This window comes from Zootoca vivipara, chromosome 16 (genome assembly GCF_963506605.1).
Source record: "Zootoca vivipara chromosome 16, rZooViv1.1, whole genome shotgun sequence".
NCBI classification, from domain to species: domain Eukaryota; kingdom Metazoa; phylum Chordata; class Lepidosauria; order Squamata; family Lacertidae; genus Zootoca; species Zootoca vivipara.
In genome coordinates, this window is record NC_083291.1 from 39,598,322 (window position 1) to 39,622,879 (window position 24,558).

The window sequence follows — 24,558 nt, forward strand, 5'->3', positions numbered from 1 at the left end:
CCCAAGCCAAGCCCCACTGCTTTGAGGGTGCGGTGTCCGTATGGGCTGCGCATTTTTGGCACCCCGGAGTGCGTACGTGCAGGATGCAGCACATGCGCAGTCCGTACAGAGTGCGCACCCGCTGGATGCCGCACATGCGCAGTCCGTACGGGGTGCCGCAAATGCACCACACCGAGTACCGTCTGGGCTTGGTACGCCACTGCTCCACCCCCATCGTTCTGCCCGGACACTGAGGTCCAGCGCTGAGTGCCTTCTGGCGGTTCCCTGACTGCGAGAAGCAAAGCTACAGGGAACCAGGCAGAGGGCCTTCTTGGTAGTGGCGCCTGCCCTGTGGAATGCCCTCCCATCAGATGTCAAAGAGTTAAACAACTACCTGACATTTAGAAAACATCTGAAGGCAGCCCTGTTTAGGGAAGTTTTTAATCTGTGACATTTTAATGTATTTTAATCTTTGTTGGAAGCCGCCCAGAGTGGCTGGGGAAACACAGCCGGATGGGCGAAGTACAAATAAAATATTATTATTATTATTATTATTATTATTATTATTATTATTATTATTTACCAGGAACCTATCAGCCCATACTCTAGATCAGGTGTGGCCAATATGATGTCTTTCAGATGTTGTTGAACTCCAACGCTTATCAGCCCAGCCAGCATGTCCAGTGGCCATGAATGGAGTTCGAATCCAGCAACATCTGGAGGACTCTGGAGGGCTTTATAACATTTTGCTCACACCACAGGAAGTTCTGAGTAGCTGCACCCATGTGACGGAACCTCTCTGTTACACTCTGGCAATATCTAGGATACCCAGGTCATTTTTAATACCAGTTTAATAAATACAACATTAAATATTGATTGATAGCAACGAATACACAACAGCTGAGATATTGTAATAGTTCAAACAACTGCACAGAATTAATACAAACCTATTAAGACAAAAATAAAAAGGAGCATGGTATATAATTTATAAAGTGCCAATAGCTTTATAAATAATTACAGAACAGCTGTAATTCTAGCAGGGTATACAGTCACTCTACATCAGTGAGCACTGAGGGAGTTTTCCTCAGTAACATTTTCCAAACTGTTTCCCCCCAAAGAAGTAAAATAACTATGCAACATGTGTGATTGAGTGGATTAAACCTATATGTATGTGTGTGACTCTGAACTATGGAGCTTTATGTGGATGTGGTGATTAAGTAAAATTTCCAAGATTTCCCCATAATTTCTCTCTTTGAAGCTACCTCTGATGCAAGCAAGTGTAACAGTTGTCACACAGCTCACAGTTGGGATAGGAAAATCTACCACTTCCATTTCTCACTGTTTCTTCTTTTCCCAGTTTTAAGTTTGGTTTGCCCCATTTCTTTTGCAAAGAAAGGGAAGGAGGGAGGGAGGAAGTTCACATGAAAAGTTGCATGCAATTCATGCACATTTCTCGTAATATATTGCTATAGATTTGGGAGGGACCCCCCTAAATTCTATAAATTAATAAATGGTAGGATTTTGATTAACTGGGATATAGATGAAAGTACGAGAAGCAGAATTCTGCCAGACAAGGAATCCCTGGGCTGCCTTATGCAAACCAGCCTGGCTGGCCTAGTAAAAACCTTGGACAGAAGGATGTCAGGTTAACTAGGTGGGAAGTGACAGGGAAAGAGTGTTTATAACAAGGTGTGCTGGGAAGAAGGGGAGAAGAAAGACTGGGATCCATCTTGGACAGGCTGGCTGAAGGCTGGCTGGGAGAAATGCCTTTGACTCCAGTGCTGCATTGCTGTGGGGGACAAGCCCCTCTTGAAATGACCATGCTGCATGATCTGGACTCTCTCCATGCAGACTGAAGGTTTAAATAGGTGAATAAACCCTATTTCTTAAAGCTATGACAGTCTCCACCATGTCTAATTTCTCCAAACAAACACAGACCCTAGGTGAGTGCCTGGAACCACCCTGGAATCTTGCTACCACTTGGCACAACGTGGGGAGGGGCACCCAACTTCTGTAACAATATGCATTTTGAAACACAATTTTGCCTGGTATACATATTTTTGCAAGCAACTCTCCCTAAAAGAATGTTTATTTGTACATTACATTCACTACTAAAGGCAATCCTCGTTTTGTGTGGGGGTTCAGTTTTGGACCAGAGTGTGTGTTAGCCCACTCCACCACTTTTCATGTCGTCTTTATGGCGTTTGGGGGACTACTTCTGGGTTCGGTGCAGTGTGTGTGTGTGTGTGCAATCACGCATCATTTGGACACACCTAAATTGATTGTTGCCTGTATATGTATTTTTGTACATATTCTTCCGTTGGAGATCTGCATCGCAAAATTGGAAAGAGCTATCTTTCAGTTCCTGTACTGGTTCAGGAAGTGCAAATGTGGTAGGTTCACATTAAAATGCAATCTGACCTCCATCCCTATTAAGTATTTTTTATTTCATCCTAACTGAAAGATAAAGAATTGGTTTGATTTGGCAGGAACATTGCTATCTTGTTGATCTCAGTTTTGACTGATTGTACTAGTGACATCTTTGGTCAAACTATAAAGCTGAGCGCTCTGGCACTTGTCACAGTGAAAAGTGAGATGAGTGCCGCACCCCATAATCACCTCTGACTGGACTTAGTCCAGGGGTCCTTTACCTTTTTACATTTACTTCACTTTCCCTTACCACATTCATCATCTCCCATTAAGTGTGTACACTTGAGAGGATACGCTGGGGGGGGGGGTCACACATTTCACCACCTGTTTTTCATAGCCAACAGTTGCAAACCAAAGGATATTAGCATTTCAAGTTTGTTTTGCAGGACATTCCCCAAAGTTGCAAATCCAAAGTCTTACTGAATTTCAGTGCTTGACACGGGCACAACCATAATCTGTCTGGCATGACAGATGAAAATGCATTGGAACTAGATGCACAAATATAAAATGGGGGGCACCTGGCTTACTAGAAGTACATGTGAAAATGATCTAGGGGTCTTGGTGGACCACATGCTTAACATGAGTCAACAGTGTGATGCAGCAGCAAAAAAAGCTAATGCTATTCTAGGCTGCATCAACAGAAGTCTAGTGTCCAGATCAAGGGAAGTCATAAAGGTAAAGGGACCCCTGACCATTAGGTCCAGTCGCGGATGACTCTGGGGTTGTGGCACTCGTCTCGCTTTACTGGCCAAGGGAGCCGGCATACAGCTTCCGGGTCATGTGGTCAGCATGACTAAGTTGCTTCTGGAAAACCAGAGCAGTGCACGGAAGCGCCGTTTACCTTCTCGCCGAGGGAAGTCATAGTACCTCTCTATTCTGCCTTGGTCAGACCACACCTAGACTACCGGTACTGTGTCCAATTCTGGGCACCACAATTTAAGAAGGATGTTGACAAGCAGGAACATGTGCAGAGGAGGGCAACCAAGACGATCAAGGGTCTGGAAACCAAGCCATATGAGGAGCGCTTGAAGGATCTGGGTATGTTTAGCATGGAAAAGAGGAGACTGAGAGGTGATATGATAGCCATCTTCCAATATCTCAAGGGCTGTCACATGAAAGCTTGTTTTCTCCTGTTCTGGAGGGTAGGACCTGGACCAAGTTACAAGAAAGGAGACTAAACATAAAGGGGGAGGGACTTCAAAAGTGGAACATCTGCCTCAGGAGGTTGTGGACTCTCATTCCTTGGAGGTTTTAAGCAGAGGTTCGATGGCCATCTGTCATGGATGCATTAGCTGAGATTCCTGCATTGTAGGGGGTTGGACTAGATGACCCTTGGATCCCTTCCAACTCTATGATTCTATGACCTGCTTGCTCAGGCACGATCAATGAGGGATTACTGCAATCAAGTACACTGGTGATGCTGGAAGCCTTGGCCTCACAGATCTTTTAGGGTCACTCTGAGCAAACTAAAGCTGATGTCTTGTGTCAAGGTCACTTTGGCAGCAGCTGGGACAGGAAGGGATGCTCAGAAAGGGAGATGCTGGTTCCAGCTGGCATTATCTAAGTCACTTGTAATCTGTGCCAGGCAGGGATTCCAGAGCCAGTTGTATAACACACAGCACTAGACCACACAAGCATGAAATACTCTAAGTAGCAAGCCAATACAAGGGTTAAATGTTTTGCTCTTTGAAAGTCTCAGATCCACACTACCAGCACCTCAATCTGCCTCCTTCTTGCTATTTATAGACATTCTTGCTGACTGATGTAAGAGGGGTTTCCCCTCCCCTCCAAAATAGCTGCTGTCTTCAGTCTCTGGGAACTCCCTATTCATGCTACCAGCTGAGCTGAAAGGTGTGTCAGCCCAGTCTCTCTTCTAGAGAGCACTGAATGCTGTTTGAGGAACAGCCTTTAGGATCAACATCAGTATTAGATTAGATGGTCTGATCCAAATACTACTTGGTAAATTTGAGAAAGACTACTTTCACCAAGGATTCCTAATTTTTATTTTTTAATTTACTGGGGAAAATGTCACCTCTGAAGGTTATTCAATAGTTGGACAATCATTCTGCACAAGGAAAAATACAAACACAGTTCTCAATGGAGCTACAATTGCATACTGCCATAGCGCTGCTCAACTTAAAAATTGAAGGTGTCATATTTGAATTTGGAAGCACTGAAAAATGCAGGCAGGTGCATGCACCAGGAAGGACAAAACTAGTGCCACAAAAAAGCAAGGACCACTGGGCGTGGGGGAACTATCCAACAACCAACTTCCCGCACCAAAGAAGCAGCCACTGCATAGTACAGTGAAACCAATGTATTTTTTCATCAAATGGGAATTCCCAGGTTTAGTAATGTTTCTGTGCTAGCTGAAATGTTTGAATAATTTTTTAAAGGAAAGATGTAAACCCTCAACAGTTAGAACTTAAATGTTGGCTTCTTTAAACTTGTATTGTTTAACTTCTACTCTCTGGAACTAAAAAGGTTGCTAACAGGGTGCTTTTTGCTGCTACAGTATTGTTCTAAATAAAAGCTGTTATCAACAAATTCTTCAGTCTATGGGCCATAGGTTGCCCACTTTTGCTGTTTAAGGGTACATCTTAAGTGACTACCCTCTCTGGCACACATGAAGCTGGGAACAGAAATACAATGAAACATTTTTTTTTATGATTACCCCCCCCCCTTCAAAAACAAAACACTGTATCTAGATGGACATGCAACTCTGAAGCAGATGGCTTGTGCCATAGTCACTTTGGCAGGGCAGCGGGGGATTATACAAAACACTAATTTCTTAAAACACATTATTATTCTAGCCTCTATATCAGGAGTGAGGAACCTTTTTTCTACCATGGGCTGCATTCCCTTGTGGATAATCTTTCAGGAGGCAGATGCTGTTGGTGGGTAGGATTTACCTTTGCTCTATGCAATTCGTAATATTAAGGTAATGCCTTCACCATCCTCAGTGCCAGGTTTGCTTTTAATATGCTGGATCACCAATTTCTCGGCAACATACAGTACTTCCAAGACGACAACCTTCCTGTGGGGCTAAAAGCACAGCCCCACTCCATTGACAACATGGGACATTCCCTACATGTGAGTAATCTATATATATATAAATGTAAAAGGTCCATGATCGTGGACGACCACTTTTCTCCGAAACCGCTTGACCGATCGCATGGAAATTTGGACACAACATTCCACTCCATTATGAGAGTGTTTGTATGAACTTAGATTACACAGATGCCACACCTGTCACAGGTAACAACATGATTTTGGGTAAAAAAATAGGTCCCTCCAGTGGTTGTCAAAGGAACAGATGCTGTATCCATTTGTGTAGCAATAGCGCCATCTGTTGGACACCAAAGGAAAAGATCCTATAGAACACTCTATGGAGGGGAGGGATAAAACAATATTTCCAGACTCCCGCCCCCAACTCCTCCTCCTACCTCGCCATTCCATAACCATAGCCGCCGGGGGGGGGGGGAGGGTGGACAACAGGTACCCCAGGAGACAGGATGTGCCTCCCCTCTCCTCACCTCCCACTACCCCCAGCAGGCCGGACCCCGCATTTCCCACCACCTCCGCCGCCCATGCTGCAAAAGTCACGCTGGGCCCTGCATCTACTGCCACCTCCAATGACGCCCATGTCGTGAGAGGCAGCCCAGCCTTCTCCTCTCCTCACCCCCACCCCCGGGCGGAGAGGAAGACCGCCAGAAAGGCCGGGAGACAGGCCGGGCTTCCCCTCTCCTCCCCTCACACGCCGACGTCCCAAAACGCAGGCCGGGCCTCGCCTAACCTTGCCCAGTAAACTTTCACTTTCCTTTCTTTTCACTTTAATACACAGGGCCACAGCAACACATGGCCTGGTACAGCTAGTGCTTTATAAGGCTTACATTTTTAAGCAAACAAGTTAGTGGATCGGATGGGTAGGAGATTGCCTGCTCTTGATGGGGTTACACTCCCTCTGAAGGAGCAGGCATGTAACCTGCGGGTACTCCCGGATTCTTTGTTGTTGCTTGAGGCTCTGATGGCCTCAGTGGCTCAGAGTGCCTTCCATCAGCTTCAGCTGGTGGCACAGCTCCACCCCTATCTGGACAGGGATAGTCTAACTTCTGTTGTCTATGCTCTGGTAACGTCTAGACTGGATTAATGCAATGTGTTGTATGTAGGGCTGCCTCTGATTGCCAATTAGTTTCTGGTCCCAATTCAAAGTGCTGGTTTTGACCTATAAAGCTTTAAATGGTTCAAGATCATAATACCTCAAGGACCTTCTCCCTATATAAACCATCCTGGAGTCTGTGTTCATCATCTGACAACCTTCTCTGTGTGAGGTCCAAAGGATGGCAACACGAGAACAAGCCTTTTCTGCAATGGCTCTGTTTGTGGAATGCTCTCCCCAGGGAGGTTCACCTGGCGCCTTCATTATATATCTTTAGGTGTCAGGCAAAAACGTACCTCTTCAACCAGACCTTTGGCTGTTTAATATTCCACAACCTTTTAAATGTGTTTGTGGGTGGGTGGGTTATTGCTTTGTTGTTTTAGTTTGACCTATTTATTTGTGCTTTTACCTTGTATATTTATCTTGTGATCCACTCTGAGATCTTATGATGAAGGGCGGTATATAAGTCAAACAAACAAGCAAACAAACAAATAACTGATGGATACAGCCCACCAGTCCTAGAAACCATCTACATGGAAGTAAGGGTTAACATATAAACCACCAGTTTTGAAATCATAGCGACAATAGCTGGAAACCTACTATCCATTTAATTCCCATTTTATAAGTAAAGAACAGTAGTTATTACCCTGGGTAATATGGAAAGCTTTAAATCAAGCTGTCAACTTGGATTCCCCCCACAATTATAATTCACTGCCAAGAATTTTTTGAAGGAACTGGGCTTATAAGAGGACTTTATAAAGACTTTTTTTTTGGACCACCTTCTTGGACCACAACATGCCATGCAGGTCCAGTTGAACAACGTATGTCCATTCATTTGGATGGCTCCATATCAGAGATTTTTTTTTAAAAAAAGGAGGACAATTACATGCATGCAGTCATGAGCGTATACCCCAAAGTATACTACAAGGTAGGTTAACCATAACAAATCAATAAAAATACCAGCCAGCCTTCTCATTAAATAGACTGAATCTAGTTCTGTAAAAGAGAAATTTCTAAATGGCTGCAATTCACATTTATAGCACAAGATGGCACTGGGGTATGGGAAATACAAGGACTTTTCCAGATGTCCAAGGACTTGCAATGCAACACTGCGGTGAGGAACTAAGGGTCAAACAAAAGCTTCACAGGAAATCTGGGATTAGGGACATCTCCCCCCCCCTCCCGTTTTTTATTTAAATTTATTAGCAGCCTCAAAATAGCACTCCTGAAGAAGGTGCACATTAAAATCCTCCTGCTGCTGCAACTAATAGCAGCATGGTAGTGGGTAAAAGATGCTTTTGAATTATGGTGCTGGAGGAGACTCTTGAGAGTCCCATGGACTGCAAGAAGATCAAACCTATCCATTCTGAAGGAAATCAGCCCTGAGTGCTCACTGGAAGGACAGATCCTAAAGCTGAGGCTCCAATACTTTGGCCACCTCATGAGAAGAGAAGACTCCCTGGAAAAGACCCTGATGTTGGGAAAGATTGAGGGCACTAGGAGAAGGGGACGACAGAGGACGAGATGGCTGGACAGTGTTCTCGAAGCTACGAACATGAGTCTGACCAAACTGCAGGAGGCAGTGGAAGACAGGAGTGCCTGGCGTGCTCTGGTCCATGGGGTCACGAAGAGTCGTACACGACTAAACGACTAAACAACAACAAGTGGGTAAAAGATGTGGATATAAATCAGAGAAAGGGTTAAAACACATTCTCCTCAGGTTGCATCAAGTCTGACCCTCAGTGGGGTGCTTTCTGCAGCTATGAGGAGTGTTGTACTTTTATATAGGACCTTTTCACTGAAAATCTAAACTCTTAAGACCAAAAACCTTAGGAATTCTGAAAACGAAAACAGCTCAGAAATGCCACCTGTACATTAAAGCAACAACCAAAGCACTCTGATCTACTTGCATTGCTTTGATGAGTAAAGTTGGAATGCAGATAACAAGCAAAAAATCAATCTCTCCGGGCCATGATAAAAGCCCTGCAGAGTATAGACACTCAATTACCACTACAAGGTACAGTATATGCAAAAACATAGTTAACTTCATCCAATGGCGTGACAAAGAGCAAAGAAACAACAGCAAGAAAGGGCAGTTGATCTTTTCCCTGTCCACCAGGGGTGCCACCTATAGGGGGCGGAAGGGGTTTCAGCCCCCTCAGTATTTGTGGGCAGGGGGCCCAGCCCCCCCTCAATATTGAGGGGGCTGCCATTCCCCGCTGCTGTTGGGTGAGCACTCGCGTGCCGGGCAGAACGCGCAGGGGGGGGGGAAGATCACCCTCCACGCTCCCTAAACACCACCAGAAGAGCGCTGGCACAACAGGTGGGGGCGGGACGCATCACGCGATGCTGGGCCCCCTCAATGTGGGGGGCAAGTAGGCGCCCCTGCTGTCCACCATTCCACAAACTGGGGAAGAGAGAATCTGGAGCAGGGAAAATGTAAACATGGACGAATACTATACTACACTGAAATGCTTAGATGTTTCTTTGATTGCCCTTGAATTTTCCTACCACGCTTGCCATCCTCTCCTGCCACATCTGTGTGGTGCACCATACCCTTGGAGAACCACTGGTTTAGTGCAAAAGAATAATGTAAAAGAGCCAGAATTATCTCATGGCATTTTTAAAGGACATTTTTGAAACCTATCAAACAACAAAAACCCTATTGAATTAATTTTGTACCCTGATCAAAAAACATTATAAGCTGGCTGTATTATTTCAAAAAAGTTTGCTTAGATGTTTTATAAGGTGTCACATTATGTAGAAAAATGTGCTTATGGTGGTCCAACCAAATACATTTGATCTAATGATAGTTGTATTTTTATCCTTTTCTGTAATAGTGATGTCAGCACACCGCCAGAACGCCGCGGGACATGTACAAATTGCCCCACATTCATCCGGAGCTACAGTCAGAAGTCAGAGTTGCACGTGGTCCTGACCCAGACGTTGTTTGATTGATTCATGTGTTTGTACAGTCGTACCTCAGCTCCCGAACGATCAAAAACTGTAAGTGAGTTTTTGAACGTTCTTTCAGAAGACGAATGTCCGACGGGGCTTCCACAGCTTCCAATTGGCTGCAGGAGTTTCCTGCAGCCAATCAGAAGCCGTGCTTTGGAAGTAAAACATTTCAGAAGTCGAATGGACCTCCAGAACGCATTCTGTTTAACTTCCAAGGTACGACTATATACAGCTTTTCTTCAAAAGAACCAAAAACATCCTATATCAAAATATCATAAAAGCTACAGCATCAAATTTTAAAAATCCGCAGATGAAGAAACCAGATCTGCCATAAGCCTGGGTGAATAAAATTGTCTTTGGGTAGCAGCAGAAGTAAATAAAGGATGAAGCTGTTCGTGCTGCATTCCAAAACCATGGTACCACCACCAGGAGGGCCTTCTTGGTACTCACGCCTGCCTTGTGGAACACTCTCCCATCAGATGTTGAGGGAATAATCAACTATCTGACTTTTAGAAGACATCTGAAGGCAGCCCTGTTCAATGATTTGATGTAGTTTTGATGTAGTGTTTTAATTCATTGGAAGCTGCCCAGAGTGGCTGGAGAAACCCAGTCAGATGCGCGGTATATAAAGAAAAAGTATTATAATTATTATCTCATCATTTCATGTCCCCACACAGTGAGCAACATTTGCCAGGGGATACAATAAGTAGGGCTCCTCTCCTAATATTAAGACCTAGGCCAGAGATTCCCAATCCTATTTGGCCTACTGCCCACTTTTCGGGGGGGGGGGATATTCACCACCTCCCCCCTGACATATTTGCATTCTTTTATCTATATTTCTACCTACATCCTATAACATAGTAAAGAAATATGTTGTTGTAAATAAGATACCTTGAAGCTTAACATTATAAAATTATTTATTAAAATCAACCACAGTAATATTCACATTACACACAGAAAATTCAGATAACGAAGGATAAAATTAAAATTAAAATTACGAATAACATTAACAATAAAAAGGTAAAGGGTAAAGGGGCCCCTGACCATCAGGTCCAGTCGTGTCCGACTCTGGGGTTGCGGCGCTCATGTCGCTCTATAGGCCGAGGGAGCCAGCGTTTGTCCGCAGACAGCTTCATTAACAATAATCTTAATGAGAAGAATGAACCTGGTGTGCTATCAATTAATGCCCGGCTCTATTTTTGTCAGCAAGCGACCGCGATTCATTTCCTGAGCCTAGTTGAAGCAGAAAAGGGTTCCCCCAAGCCCAGGAAAACTCCTGACCTCCAGCGCAAGTCGCAGATCCAGGGGAGGTGTTGGCACTGTCCTGCAACGGCACCTGACTTTGCGCTGAGCATCATTACACAACAGATGAAACATGTACGAGCCATTTTTCAAAATGTTCTTTTCTTTTCTTCTTGATGCTTCCACTGCCCCCTTATTTTTATTCAATGCCCCCCCCAATTCCACCCAAGGCTACTACTGCCCCCCAGGATCATTCCAGCACCCCTCAGGGGGCTGTATTGCCCACTTTGGGAAACACTGACCTAGACAGATTGGTGTTGGTAGAGGCATTCTCTCAGATAAATAGGGTCCCAAGTCGTTCAGGGATGTTTATGTCAACATAACCACCTGGCAACGTACAGGCAGCTAGAGCAGACCCCACAAAACCAGTGTTCTATGACTGTGCGCCTAAGTCCCCGCCCCGTGAGCACTCCAGCAGCAACACTCTGCACTAGCTGCAGTTTCTGGACCTTCTTCATGGGCAACCTACATAGAATGGACAGCAGCAGTCATTTCAGGAGGCTACCAAAGCATGCAAAACTTTGGCCAAACTATCCTAGTTCAGCAAAGGCTGCAGTTGGTGAACCAGCCAGAGCTATAAAGTTATCAGGGAAAAGAGCACACAAATGCTCAGCATAAACGTGCAAAAATATAAATTATGTCCCTGGCACTGAAAGGCCTTCCTTCATTGAATCCAGGGACACCACACGATGTTGTAAGTGAAATATCTCAATAATGCTGAAAGTACTACTAGAGAAGCATTTAGTCCTCGTGACAAAGAGCATTTCCAGACAAAAAGCTCCTAGCACCCTAAAAAAATGTTCCTCTTCCATTCTAAGGTTCCGGTGAAATTATCCCAACAGGCTTTGGACTGCTTTTAATGAAAGAGCTAACGCCATGCTGCTTTATGGTAATTATCTGGCTGTTTCTAACAGGGGTGTGTGGGTGTGAAATATTTTATATAGTTTTATTCCATTAATGTTTAATTGTTCTTTAATTATTGTTCCCCCAGCCCATGTTTTTGGCTGTATTTTATCTGCAAGCCACCTTGAGTTCCTGTAGAGGGTAAATTAATTGTGCTGCCACATTACTGGGATTCCCGTAAGGGTATAAGGGTGTCCTGGTTTTTACTTTTTGAAATATGGCAACCCAATAGCTGGGAGATTCATGGCAAAGAATGCATCACTTCACAGAATGCATAGTTAAAAACTATAGGATCTGCTGCCACAAGATTCAATTTAACTTGAAAAAGGGGATAAATACATGAAAGATAATGCCACCAACCAATAATATTCACAATGGTTATATGCGGCATCCATTACCAGAGGCAAGATACATTTGAATACTACCTGCTAGGAAGCTACAGAAGGCATTAGCTACTGCAGTCATGTTGTGCTTATGGGCTTCTCAGAGACATCTAATTCACCAGTGTGAGAAATAGGATGCTGAACTAAATAGACTTTTAGTCTGATGTATCAGGGCTTTTCTTATTCCTTTTCTATTAGCACTATCCTTTGTCCAGAGAAAGCAAAGCCAACATGATGTCCTCCAGATGTTTTTGGACTCCAACTCTCAACAGTCCCAGCAAGCATGGCAAATGACCAGGGATTATGGAAGTTGTAGTCCAGCAACATCTGGAGGGCACCATAGTGGCTAGCCTTACCCTATTCCTTTAAAGTAGCTTCTAATAAATAGTTAATTAATATTTAATATGAACACAGTAAGAAAATTATTAGGCAAATATAATTCTAGTATCGTTTATGATGATGATGCTCCATTAAAAAAAATAAGAATTGAGGTTTCTGAAGTCAGGCTAAATATCCTAACTTTGCTGCTAGTCCATTTTGGCAATGCCTAATGGCCAATGTGTAGATACCATTTCTAAACCCAAACATAATCTTTGTGAGTTTACTACCATTTTGATGGCTTCTGTTATCTGCTTACGGCAGGGGTTCCCAACAAAATTTCCTCGAGGACCCCTCATCGAGCCGCTATTGTGACAAGGACCCCCATTAATTCCTAATCCTAAAATTAAAAAGTGAGAGCCAAATTAAGAGTCTTTTTATATTTTATATTTATACATTTTTTACAGTTATGATTTAGGTTCAATGGACACTGACAAGATCGGTTCGAGAGTCACTGACTTACTTGCTTGAACATCAAATGCATTATCTTCCTCTTCATCTGTAGGCCTTTGTCGTTTTAACGAACCACTTTTTAACCAACGGTCCATTTTTAACTACGCGAACTGTAGCTTCCGCGAAAAACAATGCTTTGTTTACAAACACTACTGTTTTGCAAAGAGGCAACGTGCGCCAGGGAGGAGGGAGGGGAATGGAGAAGACAGGGTACCTGCACAGTAGCGCACAAATGAAGCCAATGCACGCAAAGCATCTTGGGAAGGTGAGCGTTAGTAGAATGCGCGCGCTGCCTCTTTGCAAAACAGTAGTGTTTGTAAAGCGCCACCTAACGGCACACAGCAGAACTACTGCCTCTATCTAATTCTAGTTTTGCGCTAGACTCTGCTCATGCAGGAAGCGGCCAAAACAAAAAATCTGTTATCATATGAAATATATTTAATATATTTTTTATTCTAATAGCATCTTGCGGACCCCTTTGGCATAGCTCGCGGACCCCTGGGGGTCCGTGGACCACCTCTTGGGAACCACTGGCTTAAGGTATACCTGGGTAAGTATTTACTCCTGTTTGCGTCTATAATTACTGATTGAATAAAATCCAGTGGATTCCTATTTTGTACATTTATTAATCAAACAATGTGGTTTTAAGTGCTAAATTGCACATAGAATAATAGAATTGCAGAGGTGGAAGGTACCCCAAGGGTAATCTAGTCCAAACCCCTGTATGCAGGAATCTTTGGCTACAGCATTTATGGCAGATGACCATCCAACCTCTGTTTAAAAAACCTTCAATAAAGGAGAATCCACCACCTTCCGAGGGAGTACGTTCCACTGTCAAAATCCATGCAAGACATTGTAGGAGGATGTGTATACACATAATAAATTTTATGTTCTAATAAAGGGTAAAAATCTAGAGAAAGACATTTTTTCTTCATGGCTTCAAAATTTGTCTGCTCAGCATGAAAACTTCTGAACTGATTAAAACAAGGTTGTCCCAATTCCTTTGTGCCTCGCAGAGCAAGACTGTCAGAGGACAACCTAGATGTTACATGAGGACGTGGGTGGCGCTGTGGTCTAAACCACCGAGTCTCTTAGGCTTGCCAGTTGTAAGGTTGGCAGTTTGAATCAAAGTGACGGGTTGGTTCCAGTTGCTTTTTCCCAGCTCCTGCCAACCTAGCAGTTCAAAAGCATACCAGCACAAGTAGATAAATAGGTACCGCTGCAGCAGGAAGGTAAATGGCATTTCCATGCTCTCTGGCACTTGTCACGGTCCTCTGTGTGCCAGAAACGGTTTAGTCATGCTGGCCAAATGACACGGAAAAGCTGTCTGTGGACAAACGTTGGCTCCCTTGGCCTGAAAGCAAAGATGACTGCACCCTACAGTCAAATTCGACTGGACTTAACCATCCAAGGATCCTTTACCTTAATCTTACCTCACCTAGTTGCTACATGGTTTTAACTTTGCATCTGCCAAGACAAGGGATATATGAGGCCTGTGAGGCACTTACAAAGCAAAATGGACAGCAGGGTGTATAAGAAATCATCTTTCATGTGTCCCTACTGTCCCATCAACATTTCAGGGAAAACAAGTTTCTCAACCCTGTTAGAACCATGCATTTGTCAATATAATGCTTCCTTTGTCATGTCTAATTACACTCCAAATAAGGATTTGCCCTAGTTAGGGTTTTCTGACTTGCTGCTCAAAGTGTTTTACTTTTCTCAAACTCTTCCTGTTTGCATGTCTTGTTTTCTCTGTAATAAACAACAACAAAGCTTGCTTCTTTTTAAAAAAAATTTTTATTAAATATTTTCCTGGTTTACAAAAGTACGTACAATGTCTCTTTTTTCAGGTTGTATTTTCTACAGATCAGTTACATTTGATATTAAACAGTGTTGTGTACAGTATAAGGTTGGGGAAGAAGAAGGTTGGAGAGGAGGGGGGGTGAAACTTCTATTCTTTTATATAGTACTAGCTGACCCGGCCACGCGTTGCTGTGGATTTGGGGTGGGGTGGGATTATTGATGTCATTTGTGTTTTGAATGGTAATGGTTGCATAACTTGTTTTTGGTTAGTGTTTTGATGTAATATGCTTTTCCGGATGTTTCAACTTTGTGCTTTTATTTATGATTTTTAATTTTTTGGTCTTATGATTGTGCATTTTTGTTTGTTTGTTTTGGTAGTTTTATTTGTGTTTTTAATTTTAAGAAGTATGATTTCCCCCAACCCGTTCTGATTCATGACGTTTCCTGTCCCTTCCTCCCACCACCACCGGCTTATCCCTGTGATTTTTACTGTCTTCTCCCCACCCTCGGTTTATTCCTGTGATTCCCCCTGTCCCGCATGCAGTTGTTACATAGATAGATGATAGATAGATAGATAGATAGATAGATAGATAGATAGATAGATAGATAGATAGATGTGGCTTAATGGGTTTTTTAATGGAGGTTTTTTTTTAGAGGTTTGTTTATTAAGGTGGTATTTTGTTTAGTTTTGTAGGGTGTTTTTTGTTTGTGGGTCAGAAATGGGTAATGTTTAAGATGTGGGTGTGTTTGTGTGTTGTGGTGTATTTGTAGTGTGGGTAGTTGGTGTGGTGTGTGGTTTTAGAGATTTTGGTATGTGTTGTTCTGTATTTTGTATGTTTTTGTTTGTGGATCAGTTTTTTTATATTGTTTTGTCCCTCTCCCCCCGCCACCGCTCTCCCCCCCTCCCGGGCCTAGTGGAGGCCTGGCAGCCTGGCAGGGGCCTAGGGGCCTACATAAAACAAAGGCCGTGTTGCGGCCTGAGATCCAGACTCTCCCCCTCTCCCCCCGGGGCCTAGTGGGGGCCTGGCAGCCTGGCAGGGGCCTACATAAAACAAAGGGCGTGCTGCGGCCTGCGATCTGGGTGCTCCCCCTCTCCCTCCCCCCGGGCTAGTGGGGGCCTAGCAGCCTGGCAGGGGCCTAGGGGTCTGGTAATGGCTTCCTTAGTGGTTTCAGTTGCTTGGTTGATGATGTCATTATTTGGTGCTGCACTTCAGAGCTTTTGCTGCTGACAGCATGCAATCTGCCTTTCTATTGGATGCTGCTGGAGTCTTCAGAGCTTTTGCTGGTGACGTCTAATTTGGATGCCACCCTTTTTTGCGTTTATTCACTATTTTAGGTGTGAAAGTTGTGCTTTTTTGGAATTTTTTTATGCCATATCCCTCACTGATGGGCATGGAACGTTGTGGCCAAATTTGTTACATTACAGTTCAGCGGTTACAGAGAAAGGCTGTGACCTCTGCGCACGCAATGCCTACATTTATATATATAGATAGATACGTGTGGGGTTTTGTGTCAGTGTCAACTAGGTAAGTTCTCCTTCTGTTCACTTATTTTTTGGTAGTGAGAGGGATTGGGGAAGCCCAGGGTGTGGACGGTTGTGTGGTTTGCTTGCATGGGGGGGGGGCGTGTTGGGTCAAGTAAGCCAGATTGATTTGTATGCTGTCAGTGGGTTCCTGTTGTCTTGTTGTGCTGTGTATGTGGTAAAGGGGAGTCATACTGGGGTGAAAGAGTCCTCTTCTATTTGTCCCCGTGTCAGTTTCAGTCTGTTGGTTAGTTTTTCTAGTAAGGTTATTTCCCATACAATTTGGTACCATTAGTTCATGTTTACTCCTGAGAGGTCTCTCCAGTGTCCGGCTATGAGGTTCTGGCTGCTGAGAGTAGGTGGGTTATAAGCTCTTTATAATGTGAGTGGTCATTATTATACTGGAAAATGCTCAGTACAGGCAGCTCTGGGATGAATTCAAATACCTGTTTAGTTATTTTGCATATCTCTTATAGGACTGGATTTTGGGGCATTCCCACCACATGTGGAGGTATGTACCTGTGGAAGTACAGCCTCTTCAACATTTTGGTGAGGTTCCTGGGCATATTAGTGCCAGTTTCTGTGGTGTTAGGTACCATCTGTAGGTGAATTTCAGAGTGAGTTCCCTTCTTTTGTCTGAGATGGATTAAAAGGGAGGTTTAGACCACATTCTAGTCCAGTGTTTCCCAACAGGTGGTCCGCGGACCCCCAGGGGTCCGCGAGCTGTGCCAGAGGGGTCCGCAGCGCTGCCCAGCGCTGCCTGGGGCGGCTTCCCGCGTCCGCAGGGAGGACGTAGTTCAGCACGGTTACTGATTGGCTACAGGAAGCGCCAATCAGAAGGGGCAGCCAATCAGAAGGGGCAGGAAAGAAGTCTCCGCCCAGGCGAGGGAGGGGAAGGCTGGCCGGCAGGAAGAGCGAACCGGAGCGTGGGAGTGTGCGGAGGAATACAGCGCCGCGCCCCGGAGGACATTTCCTGGCGCGCGCCTCCGTCCTGGCTCCCTTGGGGATGATGGGGACGAGGGAGCGCCCTTCCCCGCCAGGGCCTTCGGGAGCTGCGTGCCGGTTCGGCTGCCTTTGGTCCTCGCAGAGGCTGCAATGCACGGCCTGGCGCGCGCGGCGGCGGCGGCTCCGCGGCCTCCCTCCCACCCGCCAGCTGCGTGCCTCAGCTCCCGCCAGTACCAGACAGAGCGCAAAGCTCTTCCCGGCCCCGCATCACTCTCCTCTTCCCTGGTAGCTCCCGACCCTCTGCAGGAGACTCTCCCGAAGGGGCAGGAGGAGCAAAAGGGAGCCCAGCGCCCCACTTTCCTGGGAATGGAAGAAGATGAGTTCGCCTTCAAAGTGAGCACTTCTTCCATCTTCCATTGCTGGTCCTGAGCCGTACAGAAAAAGTTTGAACGCCAAGAAGGTTTAAAAAATGTATTCTGTGTTTTTACTTGTAACCAGGCAGTTTATATTTTCTCCTGTGGCTGTTCTCCTATGACAGGGTGTTTTTATGTTAATTTGCACATGCATTTCCACCAACTATGAAAACTATTTACTGTAAGATATCATAAATACTAATGTCGATCTGATTCTCAGGGAGCTGTACCACCACAGGAGAGCTATGAGCTGCCTTGCTGAAATCTAAGTAAAAAAATTCCTTCCAGCAGCTCATACCAAAATAAAAAACTTAGTTGGTCTTTAAGGTGCTGCTGGAAGGAATTTTTTTTATTTTGTTTCGACTACGTCAGACCAACACGGCTACCTACCTGAAATCTAAGGTTTGTAGGTGCACAAAAATATTTTGAAAACAGCTGCCTTGGGGTTAGAATCATAGAGTTGGAAGAGACCACAAGGGTCATCTAGTCCAACCCCCTGCAGTGCAGGAACCATCTCTAAACAAATTAATGGGGGTCCTTGTCACAATAGCAGCTCGATGTGGGGTCCTTGAGAAAATTTTGTTGGGAACCCCTGTTCTAGTCCATTGGATAGGGTTAATTTCATAGCCCATGCCTGGCTCCCATTGTTCTTTGATTGCGACAAGAGGGTTTGTAGGAATTTAGGAGCACTACTTTGTATATTGTGGATACCATTCCTTTGCCGTATCCCTCTGAAGTCAGGAGAAGGTTTTTGAAGGTGGTCAAGGGCCTGGTGGCTGATTTTACTGCTGGATTGTTTAAGAAGGCGTGTAGTTGGTGTTAGCCAGGGTATTTGGGTATCCCCTAGTTTGTCTTGTATTTCCTGTGTTGGTATGGGTTTGTTGTTTTTGTAAAAGTATCTTAGACAATATAGGCCTTTGGCTTGAAAGGTTTTTATCTGGAAGTTTTATGCTGTGTGTTGGAATAGTGGGTTATGAGCCAGGAGGGTTAGTGGAGCAGAGGACAGTTTGCCTACTTTTTTCTGATTGTGTGAACCTATTTTTGAATTGTGGGGATTTTCTTTAGTTTGTTTTGGAGAAATGGGTATGCTGTTGGGGCGTTTTTGGTTGTGTCTCTCTCCAAGTAGACCCGTTGTTTTGTCTCATCTTCTAGAACGTATGGAATTATGTGGCACACTTGGTTGGCAATGCAGTATGATTCTATGTTAGGGATTGTCAATCTTCCTTTGGGGCTTATTCTTGGCTTTTTGTGTGAGAAAATAAACGAGTGTAGTTTTTCTGCCATTCCTGGAGTTGGGTTTGGGGAATCCAAATTGGGTTTAGAATTGGTAGGTTAATTTTGCCTGAGAGGGTGAAATTGGTGTTGTTCCACTTCCTCAAGTCTTAGTTGATTTGTCACCACAGGTGCTTGTAATTGTGGAGATATAGTTTGTTGAGGTTTGTGGTTATTTGTATCCCTAGATATCTGAATTTTGTTTGGCAAAGTCTTATCTTTGTGATGTTGGTGAATTTCTTTTGGCTCAACAACTTTTGGGGAGTGCTCCCCCTAACAAAAGGTCAACAAGTCCCAGCACCTTGTTACTGCTTATCTTCTTCCATCGTGATTAACTCTGGACAATAAGTTGACTGGAAGTCAAAAATGCTAAGCTCGTTTGATGCAAGTAGTTTATGAGGCATCTGTCAACTAATTTGGCAAAAATGGCTTCCCACTTTAGAAAGTGAGAAACAAATGCACACCACCCCACTCATCTGCAGCCATTACAGTTCTATTGCCAACAAGTTGAGCGGTGTGCAAGAGTATCAAACATGTGATTTTGTATACAAGTGACTCAGGATGACTTTCTAAAAACAAGAGACAAGGAGGCATGTCAAGCTTTGTCCAAAGACAAAGGCAGTCGCAGTGTGTAATTTAGCACCATGTCATTAATTGCTACATTAATAATAAATCTGAAACCAGTGGACAACAGGAAGAAGAAAAACCTTAAAGATGGCAGAAACACTCTGTAATCTATAGAAGTTGAACTGTTTACTATGAAAGACAAGCATGGATTGACTGGCCCATTCAAGCTACAAAACATCACACAACTTCTCCATCAAAAATATAGATTTGCTGAATGGCATTAGTTGAAGCAGGTGTTGCTCATTAGGCCATGTGGGTTTAAATCATGTGTGACAAAAGTTTTTTCATACTGGGGAAAAGTTGTTTCTTCCAAAATACAGAACACAACCTAAATGCATAATATTAGCCATCCTAACAGCCTTGACCAAACCCAGCCTAGAATACAAATACACACACACATACACACACACACACACAAAGATCAAAGCTCCAGATTGAACCACGTGGCACTATGGTATTATTTCCATAACAAAGTGCAGAACATCCTCTGCAAACAAAAGCATTTTTGTTGCTTTCAGCAGCTTGCTGCAATTCAGAGCAATATGATTTACTCAGTCTAGGGTAAAAAGAATGCCGAATGCACTTAATCTTCTTGATGGTCAAATAGAACAACATTCTGTCCCCGAAAGTCGTCTTGCAGACTGTTTAGACAGAAGCTCTAGCAGGATCAGAGCAGGCTACCTATTTGAACATTCACACGGGATTTCTGCAGCCTTCAAGTAACAAATAACATTTCATAGCACTGATTCAAACTTACGAAGCTCACTATCTTTCAGACTAACCAACTTCACAGGTTTCTGGCAAGGATAAATAGGTCCTTAGAACAAAAGTGGGATATAAATAAGACAGAAACACAAAGCCACAGCTCAGCCCTTGGTTGCATCTGATAAGCCCATCTCTTCTACGATCTACAGAGTTTCTAGAGCCATAAAATGTAGTGCCCACTATACATAAAATACAGGGTCAATTCACACTTAACTTTTTGAGTTCTAGTACAAAAAGGACCCAATTTGGACGGCAAAATACACACACAGCACTGTTAGCTGTATAATGACAAACACATGTTCAAATGGACATATTTTCCTGCAGGAAATGTGGAAGCAGGAAGGCCATCTTTTCCCAACAATCTCTTCAAAATGGAATCTCCAAGACACAGCTAGGTAGTCAAACAGCTTACAAAGTAGAGATGTTATGCTTCCAAATTCAGAGCCTGGCACCATGTTCAGCCCCTCAAACTAAGTTTGGGGGTTTGGGGCCCCAAGGGCAGTTATTCCAATTTATAATCACTATTGTTATCAACTTCAGGAAGCTTGACCAGGTAATCTGTCATGCATATTACCATCCTGAGCTGATACAGGCTCTGAGCAATACCCCAACTTCTTGGCCTTTTTCTTTACCTTCTTGGTGAGCTGGGCTAAGTACAGTTGGCCTCACAATAAGAACTGATTCCTATAGAACAGTGTTTCCCAACGGGCCCCCAGGATATTCCATGGGGGGCACAGGTGAAAATTGCATAAATGGGGGGCACGGCATGAGTCTAGGGACCACAGAGGAAAGAAGTAAAGAAAGCAGAGAAGTGATCGAGAAAGCAGAAAAGAAAACAGAAAACAGGGAGGTGAAGAAAATAGAAAACAGAGAAGTAAAGAGAGAAGTGACTGTGCTTCCCAGTGGATGGGTCATCACGCACTCGCTGTGGCAACGTTGCTTCCGCTTCCTTCTCCCTCCCACTTCCGCACTCCACCTCTAAGCGCACTAAGCTGTCCACATCTCATTTGTCAAGGGCAAGGTGCGTGGGTTGTTGTTTCTTCGTGCAACTACCCTGTTTCTCATATTTTAAGACATACCCATAAAATAAGCCATAGCAGGATTTTTAAGCATTCAAGGAATATAAGCCATACCCCGAAAATAAGACATAGTGATAGGCGCAGCAGCAATGCCGGACGCGGCAGGAGGAGGAGGAAAAAAATAAGACATCCCTTGAAAATAAGCCATAGTGTGTTTTTTTGAGGAAAAAATAAATATAAGACATGTCTTATAATATGAGAAACACGGTATTACTGAGAAAAGAGGTATGTTGTCACAGACCATTTTTGGAAGAGTGCAGTATCTAAAGTTTCCACAGCTTTGGGATGAAGCAAAATTGTTTTTCATGGCCTTTCCTACTTTGCATTTGGTAGAATCAGGTTTCAGTCGTGTGAATTATTTACTCGGCCTAACGCGGAATTCCCTTAACATAATGGACAGAGGTGATCCTCGGTCATCCCTCAAAGCAACAGAATTGGATATTTTAAAAAGCTTGTTTCTGGTCATCAAGCACAAGAGTCATATTGACTGAGAAATACTTAAAGTATAATTTTTTTATGTAATTGTATTTTGTATAAATTATTATAAAAATATAAAAATATGTTCTCTTTACAATTTAAATAGCTACCTTTCTACTAGTAGGAAAGGGGGGCCACAGGAAGGAAACAAGGTTGGAAGGGGCCATGGTCAGAAAAAGGTTGAGAAACACTGCTATAGAATCTTAGAATTGGAAGGGACCCTGAGGTCCAACCCCCTGCAATGCAGGAATCTCAACTTGTGATGGTCCTGTAGCTTGCTGTCCACAAACTAAAAGTTGTTGAAACAACTCTCCACAGCCCAGCTTTTCCCTTTCTTTATCAAGGAGACCATATGCACTGAATGCCAGTTAGAACAATATTGAATTGCTTCAAGAGAATTCTGAGATCATGACGTATTTGCAGCTAGCTTTGCTGTAGCCACCAACTTGGGACAGAGAGCAGGTTCATGGGACCAAGGCGGCCTCCTCCCATGACTCTTTCAGTATTTCTGTGCAAATCTGTAACATGGAGTTGCCATGAGAAAGTCAAGGATATGGAAAATGCAGCTTAGCTGGGGGGGGGGAGGTCTATTAGCTTGTAGCTCTGTATGCATAACAGCTTATCAATGTGGAGGTTTTAGACAGCTTTTAGGTTCCCACCAGGTTGTTCAGCACTAGCTCCAAAGCAGCATTTAACCTATAGAGCCAGAATCATTTAACCAGATTTCTCCTTATTCAGGGCTGAATCAAACTCCATGAGACACTCTACATCATGGGGCTTCGGCACTGAGTGTTCAAATGGCAACATTCACCACTGCTGGAAGAAATGGTTTTAAAACATTAAAGCAGTCCAGCACCCAATTTTTTTTATAAGTAGGAAAGCAACCCAGATGTTCTAATCTAGAGTCAGGAAACTGGCAGGCCAGAGATTCAACTTGAGTCCCATCTCATTTGGGAACATCTCATTTGGTTCTGTCCCACTGGCTCTTCTCAGTGCAAGCAGAAACACAGGACAAGGGGTTGTTGTTGTTGTTGTTGTTGTTACTATCCCACCTTTTCCCCAGACCGGGATTATTTAACCCCCTACCAGGCTGGGGAGGAGGCAGCTGAAGAGTCTTTTGCCTGCATCTTAGTTGCTAACAGGAGTGCATCAGCAGGCAAAGCCTGTGTTACCAGACCTTCAGCTTTTGCTCATGTCAAAATATAGCCCCACTAAGTTTAACTACTAAGCACAGTTCCAACCCCATTACTACGACGTCTAACCACATTTTTACCAGTCTGACCACCCACACATACATATGTAAGTCATTTTGTTTTGTGGAGGGCCTTACTAATACATTTTGTTTAGATTGTGCTTAATTTGCCTTGTTGAAGTTGATTCTATTGTACACCACATATTGTACTATCATAAATTGCAAGCCACCATGAAAACCCCATTTATGGGGTAGCTGGCAGGGTAGAAATTTTGGAAGTAAATAAATCTATTTCCTTGACCCAGAAAAGGACTTGGATCCTAGCCACCAGATGGCTCCCTGACAGAGCCAATTAAGTATGGAAAGGGGAGAAAGAAAGAAAAAAAACTCGAAACCAAGTTTTCTGGAAATAACGAGCCTTACACATTGCATCAGACATAAGCATTAGCTGTTCAGACAGGAACAATATGTTTTCTCATCGGTTGATAGAAAGGTGAAGAATTGTTTTGTTTTTAATTTTTGTTTTGCAATAAATGAATAAACAAACATCGTGCCAAACATGCATACTGGGCAGCGAGATGCAGGCCTCGTTGTATAGCATGGGCAAGCAAAGCAGCAGCAGCAGTAGTTATAGCTCATGCCCACAAAGCTTCACATGGCTGCCTCCTGGCCAATATGCTCTCTCTTCTCTTGGCTTCTGCCTCTTCTTTCATGGGGTCGGGGCAACACAAGTACTAGAATGAGAGAACAGACAACTGGGAGTTGGGTTCCCAGAAGACAGGAAGCGATGGGCAGCAGCTGCTATTCAAGACCATGGCTGTTGCTGCTGGAGGGTAGGGGAGCAGCAGTAGTGATGGTTGGGAGTGGGCTGTATGGGAATAGAGAGCAAACAGTGTCAATCCTATTTCTGACATGTAAAAAAGCTAAAGGGTTTTGGGAAATGGATACATAATGAAATAAAGAATACTGTATGTTTAAATGGGCTATTCCCAAATGACTTGAAGCTTTTCATATAGGGATAACAGGGATGGACTTTCCAAAGAAAATGACCAAACTACTTATGTATGTGACAACAGCAGCTAGAATTTTATATGCACAGAAATGGAGAGAAGGTTCCAACGGAGGAGGAATAGCTTTTAAAAGTAATGAACTATGCGGAAATGGCAAAGCTGACAACAATATTAAGAGGTCAAAATGATGAACATTTTATAGATGGAGGCCTTTTTAGGACTCTTTGAAAAAGTACGGTACTGTACTACAATCAAATGAAATCACAGGCAGGATTGGAGATATGAACAGAGGAAGAAAAACGATAATGTTATTGTATCAGGAGGATTTGTGTAATAGATAAGAGTTTGATATATAATACAGTAGAAAAGGATTTGGATAAAAACACTGTGGAGGCAGGGGTGGGAATTCAATACAGCGGTACCTTGGTTTAAGAACAGCTTAGTTTATGAACAACTTGGATTAAGAACGCTGCAAACCCAGAAGTAGGTGTTTTGGTTTGTGAACTTT

General features: G+C 43.7%; 1 protein-coding gene and 1 long non-coding RNA gene across 2 annotated transcripts in view; one reads left to right on the plus strand and one right to left on the minus strand.

Moving 5' to 3' along the window:
- MECP2 (methyl-CpG binding protein 2) overlaps positions 1-24,558 on the minus strand; it is a 71,087-nt gene that overhangs the window by 14,972 nt on the left and 31,557 nt on the right. The window lies entirely within an intron of this gene.
- On the plus strand, positions 10,862-13,444 carry LOC132591225 (uncharacterized). The gene is made up of 3 exons (XR_009556831.1): positions 10,862-10,903; positions 11,647-11,717; positions 13,408-13,444. It is a non-coding gene; the product is annotated as an uncharacterized LOC132591225 (long non-coding RNA).